Raw genomic sequence first — 9,523 nt, forward strand, 5'->3', positions numbered from 1 at the left:
CCATCTGGCCGTGGCCGTTTTCACACCTAACCGTGCTCAAATCTGGCAGTGTGAGTGTGGCCAGTCTGGCCAACTTGGCCACTTGGGAGAGGTGTGCTGCTACAGTACGGGCCGCCACGGTACAGATGCTAATAAGCCGACACGTGCACACGCACGGCTACACAACCTGAGCTGGATGACGTGAAGTCCATGCGACGACCATGGACATAATAAAGGCAACGAGCCTTCTTTCCCATTAAACAGTTAACATGGTGTCAAGCGGTTCAACTGTTTGTTCACGTTGTTCCCATAGAGAAGTCGAGTGTCTGTTAGTCCTTTGGGCAGACGATAAGCAACAGACAAAAAAAAAAAAAAAAAAGTGCGAACTGTGTTCTCTGTGTTGTTGTCCATTGATGTTAAAACTCTGACTGGCGGCAGACTTTATTATGGTCCATGCAGCGTACGCTTGGTGATGACGTGTTACGACGTGATGACGTATGTACAAGAGCCTACCGTGGCCCAGGCCACAGTTGCGACGGCAAACGGCCACGGCCAGATGGCCTAGTGTGAGTGTAGGCCAGAGAACAATGGGGCCAGTTGAGCACGGTTAGGTGTGAAAACGGCTAACGGCCATGGCCAGATGGCCTAGTGTGAGTGGAGGACATCCCTATGATCCCTGGGTCCTATGTTCCCCGTTTTTTTGTTTTTTTTTAAAAGAAGGTCCTATGTTCCCCGTTTTTCCTAAAAAGGGTCCTATGTTCCCCTCTAGCCATACATACCGGGGAGCATAGGACCCTTTTTGGGAAAAGCGGGGAACATAGGACCCTTTTCTGGGAAAAGGGTCCTATGTTCAATCTATCGCAATCTATCAATCTTTAAAAATATTTAAACTTTGACGGGACATTCGCGTGATGACAGCCAATCGGCGTTCAACAGCGTGGCCACTGAGTGACATGTGTAACGTAACAGCCAATCAGCGTTCAACCGGCCAACTCAGTGCAGTGCAGTCCGGGGTGAACTGCAGCATTGAGGAGAAAGTGATTGCTGCCGTTTGCGACTCCCGGAGCTCTTTACATAATAATCAGGGCTCCAGAGTGCGCCTAATTTGGGCGCACATGCGCCTAGAATTCGGGGTAGTGCGACCAAATATTTTATTTGGGCGCACCGGTGCGACTGAAAATTTAACTGGTATAATTATTATTATTTTTTGATACTGCCGCTATCAAGTGTAGTAACTGCAGCCACAGCAACAACAAGAGAGAGAAGGATAAGTGTAGGACACACACAGCAGCTGATAGGCTCTGTTCCTTCCACGTCAAAGAGAGAGCTCAGATCATGGGGAGGACCTTCGGGAGTGATGAGGCAAAAAACTACTATGTTCAGAGGTCAAGGGATCTTCAAAAAGAACTTGGGATAAACTAATACTGGCAAGTTTCAACGCACACTCCATTGTGAACAAAACAGTTGGTGTTCTTGAGCATCTTGCAGACCAGGAGATTGATATATGCTTTGTTCAGGAGACTTTCCTCCGGCATGCAGATACTGCAAAGCTACAAGAGATCAAAGACTATGGCTGGGGAATAGTTTCTGACCCACGGAAGCACCGTTCTGGAGGGGGTATTGCTGTTATCTACAACAAAAACCTCAAGCTGAAGTCCAATACTAATGTTAAGAAATACAAATCCTATCAAGTAATGGAGACTGTTATCGAGACCGAGAGTGCGATGCTACGTCTGGTAAATATCTACAGGCCACCGTACACGAAGAAGGCTCGGTATACTGAGTGTTTTTTCCTTGAGGAATTTAGTGATTACCTCTCTGACCTCTCCAATAAGCCAGGAACTCCAGTTATGGCCGGCGACTTCAACATACACGTTGAGCGACCTGGTGACCACTACCCTGAGAAGTTTTTGACACTACTTAGCCAACATGGACTTCAACAGTGTGTGCCACTGGTGCCAACGCACAATCTTGGAGGGACAATTGACCTTATTATCACAACAGATGGGTTTAGAGACTGTGTGCACTCTATTAGTGTTGTAGACTCGGGAACATCATCGGACCATTCTTTGGTGAGAGCAGAAGTTTCAGCTAGTGTCTCACATCTTGTTGATGATGCTAGGAAAATCAGTTACAGGGACTTTAACGAGATTGTTATTGATGATTTCAGGGAGAATATCCTACAATCGGATCTGTGTCGCTGGAGCAAGTGGTGCTCTGCGAGCCTTGAGGAATCTGTCTCTCTCTACAACAAAGTACTGCTGGAACTCATGGACAAGCACTGTCCGGTTATCGACAAGACTGTCAAGGGAAAAGATCGCCCCTGGATGGATGAGGAGCTACGTGTATTGCAGAGGAAAAGAAGGGCTGCAGAGACAGCATGGAGGAAGGGAAAAGGAACACATGATGATTACGTCAGGCTCAGGAACGGTTTCTGTGGTTTAGAGAAGAAGAAGAGGATCGCCTTTACCAGAAAGTCTCTATTAGCTTCTGCAAGTGACACGAAATCCTTGTATAAGAAAGTTTACAAGCTGACTGGTAAACAATCCCAAGTCCTGCCTTCTAGTAAAGATACAAAGAAACTTGCTGAAGACTTTAAGGAGTTCTTTGCAGATAAGGTGAATACCATCAGATCCAGTATTGAAGCTGAAGCTGAAGAAGAAAACCAGAGGAAACCAGCAGATGATGATTTTAAGTACCCTGTGGGAATAAAGTGTGAAGCATTTGATCACATTAGCAAAGATTCTCTGTTGAAGTACATCTCTAAACTGTCCAGCAAGTTCTGCTGCTTAGACCCTATACCAACATTCCTCCTGAAGAAGTGCTCAAACGAGCTTGTGCCCATTCTACTGCACATTGTTAACATCTCGATGATGCAGGGTGAGTTTCCTAGTGAGTTGAAGAAGGCGGTTGTCAAACCGACCCTAAAGAAGAAGGATGCAGATCCAGACTGCTTGAAGAACTATAGACCAGTCTCAAACCTTCCTGTTGTCTCTAAGCTTCTTGAGCGGATAGTCCTAGACCAGCTGAACAGCCACCTGCAGACCAACAACCTCCACTGCCCAGTTCAGTCTGGGTACAGACCAAATCACAGCTGTGAGACGCTCCTTGTGAAGATGACTGATGATATCTTTAGGGAAATTCATGCAGATAATATTGTTATTGTTGTCCTGCTGGATTTATCAGCGGCCTTTGATACCATCGATCATAAGAGACTTCTAAAGAAACTGGAGAATGATTTCGGTATAACAGGTTCTGCCCTGAACTGGTTCAAGTCATATCTCAAGGACAGGTCCTTTGGTGTGAAGATTGATGTATCCATCTCTAACCTGCTGTGTCTACTATTTGGAGTTCCCCAAGGCTCACTTCTAGGACCCATCCTGTTCATTCTATACATCAAACAGTTACAGAAGATAGCAGAGAAATACGGTCTCAGTATACAACTCTATGCGGATGATTCCCAGTTGTATATATCATTCCACCCAATGAGACCTACTGCACTCTGTGATATTACAGCAAGGATCAACAACTGTCTGTCAGAGATAAAAAGCTGGATGATTGAGAACTTCATGAAACTCAATGAAAGCAAGACGGAGCTGCTCGTCATGGGTAAGCCGCTTGTTCTCAAGAAACACAACCTTGAAGTAAAGATACAGTTTGGTGTCACTACCATCACACCAACTATCTGTAAAGGAGACAGCTGGAAAAGCCTGGGTGTTCTCTTGGATGCATCACTGAACATGGAGGGACAAGTCAACAATGTCAAGCAGAAGTGCAGCTGGGATATGACAAACCTCAGAACCATCAGACGGTACCTTGATGAGAAGGTGAAACTCATGCTGATCAAGCAGCTAATCATCTCTAAGCTTGATTACTGTAATGCTCTGTACATGAATCTCACGAAGACAAGGCTTAGGAAACTCAAATCAGCGTTGAACACAGGTGTACGTTTCATCTATGACATCACAGATATGAACGTTGACCTCACTCCTTACTACAAGAAGGCTCACATCCTCCCAATTGAACAACGGATATTTTTCAAAGTATGTCTTCTCTGCTTTAAAGTAGTGAATGGGGTTGCCCCAGTGTATCTCCAGGAGCTTGTCACAATGAGTAGTAATGATCCGACCTTGAGGGAGTCAAGACTTCGTCCGCCTGATGTCGTTCAGATGAAGCTACCAAAGATCTCCAAGCTGAAAGCAACAAACAGGCACTTCAGTAACTATGCACCAGAAGCCTGGAACTCACTTCCAACTAGATTGAGAAAGATTGATAATATCAGCATTTTCAAGGGCCAATTGAAAAATTTTCTTTTTGAACATCTGTAGGCAGACTTTCATGTTTCCTACCTACTCCAAACAGTTTATCTGTCTTCCATGGAGTGCTATATATTTGCTTCTACCATATGTTTTTGTTAAAGTTAGGAGTGTAGAGCCGCCCTGACATGGGCAATATTCTGTCTATTTTATAGTAAGTCTATTGTTGCATATGGGCGGGATATAAATATTTTGTTTCGTTTCGTTTCGTTTCGTATTTACATAGCAGTCTATTCATAATATTGCAATGACCACGGAAGAGGCAGTGAATGAAGTATTGATTAGACAGCGATTTATTAGATACCTAATAAACCGTTGGAACACGCAAGACCGGTAACAATAGCAACGCCGGTAAACAAACCCGCGAAGCCCAATCCAGGGGCCTGTAGTACGAAGCTCGATTAGAGGGTTAGCGAGGTATGTTGAGCTGAAAGCCTGGGTTAGCTGTACCATGAAAGTCGATCTCTTTAAGCGTCGCTGTATCACCATGGTGACTTATGGCGCGTTTCCACTGCAGGGTGCGGAACGGATCGGATCGCAAAGGTGCGGATCGGGTCGCGTTTCCACCGCCAAAAGTGGGCGTGACCCGGACTTAGCCGTACCCGTTTTGGCCAGTTTTGGCCTCGTTTTCAGGACTCCTCTGTTGGGGTACTGAAAACGAGACGAGACGCCTGAAAGGGTCCCGGGAAATTCTAGCTACACACCCCCTCCGTTGATTTGTCGACAGAATCATCACATCCGGGTGACCATTTGTGGGTGTTCCCATGGACCTCGGCGCACTTATCGTACAGGCGTCTCTCCGGAGACAGAGGGTTTTTCGGGACATAGCCGATCCCTTGGCATTTTCTGACGATATTCTTTATGAGAGATACAGATTCGGCATTTATTTAAGGCATTTATTTAATGGTCAAAATATTATTAATCAATGGCGTAAATAAAAATAAAATAAAATCAACGGTGCAACCGGTGCAGCTGCCCGGTTGCCCCCCCCCCCCCCCCCGTCAACAACTCAGCGCAAATAAATAAATATAAATGATTCACCCAAATTAAAAATGTAGGCGCACCAGTGCACCCAAGGAAAAAGTTAGTCTGGAGCCCTGAATAGTATATTATATAATATAATTGTATAATAATATCACGGCCAAAAGCTCTGTGCGCCTCCGGATGGCCGTAGCGCGGGGAGCTCTCGTAGGGATTGGGCTTCTCGGGGTTTGTTTACCGGCGTATGAATAGACTGCGTCAGGTTCTCAGACGTCTCTCCCTCTTCCACAAAAGGTAAAGACATGCAATGGTAGGTATCTCGGCCAGAATTTGGCAGTAATGGTGGAAAAAGTAACAGACCGGGGAACATAGAACCCTTTTTTTTAAAAAGGGTTCTATGTTCCCCAGTCTCATACAAAGAGGGGAACATAGGACCCGGGGAACATAGGACCCGGGGAACATAGACACGCTCCTGTGTGAGTGCACCCTAAACCTTGAAGATTAGTAGTGTTTTGTAGTAACAGACCAAGAAAGGAAATAAATACTGAGTAACATTCAGATTGTGCCAGAATGTAAACAGTTTGCATTATCATTCAAAGAAAACTACACAAATCGAAAGCATTGCCTTGCTGTAGCGAATGTATTGTAGTTATTTAGTGTACTTCTAACACAGGGATTTTCTGATGAAGTTGAATAAATCAGCTTTCCTGTGTGTGTGTGTGTGTGTGTGTGTGTGTGTGTGTGTGTCTATATATATCTATATCTATATATATATAATTGACCATATAGTCCCAGGAAGACAAGCGTCCGCACGACAGAGTCAATATCAGCGTGGGGGGGGGGGGGGCTTCAAGTGCGTGCTGCTTTACGTGGGCGCCCCATTAATGTGATTTTCCTAAGGCTGTAGGCCTACTGCTCAAATGAGCGCACTGCACAATACTAGAGTTCCACTGGATTTGAAGTGAAACATATTTAAGGGGGGTTTCAGACATTTGGCACACTGCAGTAAAAGTGCTCGCAGTAATAGAGCTCGTAAGTCGCCATTGCTCATGGGACCTATGAGACCGAAAAAAATGAATGGGAGTCAATGGAGAGAAAGTAATTATTTTCTGATCCCAGTCATTAAATGCCTTGGATTACACATATGTTTTGTGTGGTAATGATTATGGGAGACCTACGTAATTTTCATAATATTGTAAATTGTCTGATATTAACATTTCAGTTGCGTTGGTAGGTATTTCATTTTCATTTGCTTGTTTAGCTATGTATGACAGGGTTATGGTTAGCTATGTATGACAGTTGACAATGTTGGTGTATTACAATTCAATATTTGGGTAGGCTACTCCAACTTCGTTGCTGGTCGATATGTAAACATTTACTTTTATATAAATTATTGATTGCATTCTTCGTAAAATAGTTAGTTGGAAGGAATCTGTTTCTTAAGCAATAACATTGAACTGAAATTTTTAGGCCTACATACGTTTACTATGTTACTATGGGATTATATGGAGCAATCTTACATATTTATGAAGTTTCCAGATCAATAAAGTTCTATCTCTTTTTATTTGAACTGCCTGTATGTCCTCTTGATTATAGTATTACAGTGTGTACCTTGGTTATCAGCTATCATAGAATGGTGTCCAAATGGCTGCATGTGTAAGAAATAGGATTTGAACCAAGTGTTACAATAAAAAAAAGCTTTGATTAAAAGACCCCCCACCCCAAATTTGAACAAAACACATTTTTTGGCTGTTTGGCTGGGGCAGAAGAGTGGAAGGGGAAACAAAGACAGGTAGCCTAAGAAGTAAGGAAAGGAATGAGAGGAAGAACAGTGAAATGAATGAACAGTGTGATAAACGCAAATGATTACCAAAAAGGTTATAATTACTGATTTATCAAATACGCAGAGAAGAGCATAATCGAATAAAGATTAAGGACCTGGATTATATTTTACAGTATTGAAAACTGTTGAAATTACAATTCAGAGTGGAGAAGGCTGAAGGCATTTGCCCTAAAAGTGTCAGTTTCACCCACTCTGGATTATCGCTTCAAGAGACTGTGAAATGCTTTTTAAAAAAATGTCATTTCCCCTATTGGTGAAATGAACCTTGTCTTTTAGGTATAAACCACAGCAGTTAAACCTTATTCCAGGATGCTCTACGCTGTTGCCTCCTAGCTCTACACTAACAAATGCGTTCATCACACTGTTCACCCATTTCCTAGCGTGATTTAGCTTCCCCGGATGGTCAGCCCTCCACCAGCGTCTCTCGTTGATGGTAGAGTATCGATCTGCATTGCTGGGAACTGCCGGTGGAGGTACTGCAGGTCCTGCTTCATTGCGGCAATGTGGTATTGGCATATATATTCCAGAATTTGAAAAAGGATATGGATATAGAGTGGGTGACTTTATCAGTATACTCAATCGAGATGGCCACAATAATAACCGCTCTTAGATGGGTTGTAGATACTAAGTTTTATAACAAATAATTCAATACGTGAAGATTTGGTGTGAATGGAGTCCTGTATGGGGCTCCAGTAGGGGACTCTGTAGTTCTGCTGGGAGACTTCAACGCCCACGTGGGCAACGATGGAGACACCTGGAGAGGCGTGGTGGGGAGGAACGGCCTCCCTGATCTAAACCCGAGCGGTCGTTTGTTATTGGACTTCTGTGCTAGTCATGGATTATCCATAACAAACACCATGTTCGAACATAAGGGTGCTCATAAGTGTACCTGGTACCAGAGTACCCTAGGCCGAAGATCGATGATCGATTTCGTGATCGTGTCATCTGATCTGAGGCCGCATGTTTTGGACACTCGGATAAAGAGAGGGGCGGAACTGTCAACCGACCACCATCTGGTTGTGAGTTGGATCAGGGAATGGGGGAAATTTCCGGATAGACCTGGTAAGCCCAAACGAGTAGTGCGGGTGAACTGGGAACGTCTGGAGGAGGCCCCCGTCCTAGGTATCTTCAACTCACACCTCCGGCGGAGCTTTTCTGGCATTCCTGTGGAGGTTGGGGGCATTGAGCCGGAGTGGGCGGTGTTCAAAGCCTCCATTGCTGAAGCTGCGGTGGCTAGCTGTGGCCTCAGGGTCTTAGGCTCCTCAAGGGGCGGTAACCCTCGGACACCGTGGTGGACTACGGTGGTCAGGGAAGCCGTCCGACTGAAGAAGGAGGCCTTCCGGGATATGATATCCTGGAGGACTCCTGACTCGGTTGCAGGGTACCGACAGGCTCGAAGGGCTGCAGCGGCTGCCGTGTCGGAGGCTAAGCAGCGGGTGTGGGAGAAGTTCGGAGAGGCCATGGAGAAGGACTTTCGGTCGGCACCAAAGTGTTTCTGGAAGACTATCCGGCACCTCAGGAGGGGGAAACGGGGAACCATCCAAGCTGTGTACAGTAAGGATGGGACTCTGTTGACCTCAACTGAGGAGGTCGTCGGACGTTGGAAGGAACACTTTGAGGAACTCCTGAATCCGAATAACACGCCCTCTATGTTGGAGGCAGAGCTCGAGGTTGATGGTGTTTCGTCGTCAATTTCCCTGGTGGAGGTCACTGAGGTAGTCAAACATCTCCGCAGTGGCAAAGCCCCAGGGATTGATGAGATCCAGCCAGAAATGCTAAAGGCTCTGGGTGTTGAGGGGCTGTCATGGTTGACACGCCTATTCAACATCGCGTGGGAGTCGGGTACAGTGCCAAAGGAGTGGCAAACCGGGGTGGTGGTTCCCCTGTTCACAAAAGGGGGACCAGAGAGTGTGTGCCAATTACCGGGGTATCACACTTCTCAGCCTCCCTGGTAAAGTCTACTCCAAGGTGCTGGAAAGGAGGGTTCGGCCGATCGTCGAACCTCAGATTGAAGAGGAACAATGCGGTTTTCTCCCCGGACGTGGAACTACGGACCAGCTCTTCACTCTCGCAAAGATCCTGGAGGGGGCCTGGGAGTATGCCCATCCGGTCTACATGTGTTTTGTGGATCTGGAGAAGGCGTATGACCGGGTCCCCCGGGAGAAACTGTGGGAGGTGCTGCGGGAGTATGGGGTAAGGGGGTCTATCCTCAGGGCCATCCAATCTTTGTACTCCCAAAGCGAGAGCTGTGTTCGTGTTCTCGGCAGCCAGTCAGTTTCGTTCTCAGTGGGTGCTGGTCTCCGCCAGGGCTGCGCCTTGTCACCAATCCTGTTTGTGATATACATGGACAGGATATCGAGGCGTAGTCGTGGTGGGGAGGGGTTGCAGTTCGGTGGTCTGAGGA

The sequence above is a fragment of the Gadus macrocephalus genome, chromosome 20 (assembly GCF_031168955.1).
Source record: "Gadus macrocephalus chromosome 20, ASM3116895v1".
Taxonomy (NCBI): domain Eukaryota; kingdom Metazoa; phylum Chordata; class Actinopteri; order Gadiformes; family Gadidae; genus Gadus; species Gadus macrocephalus.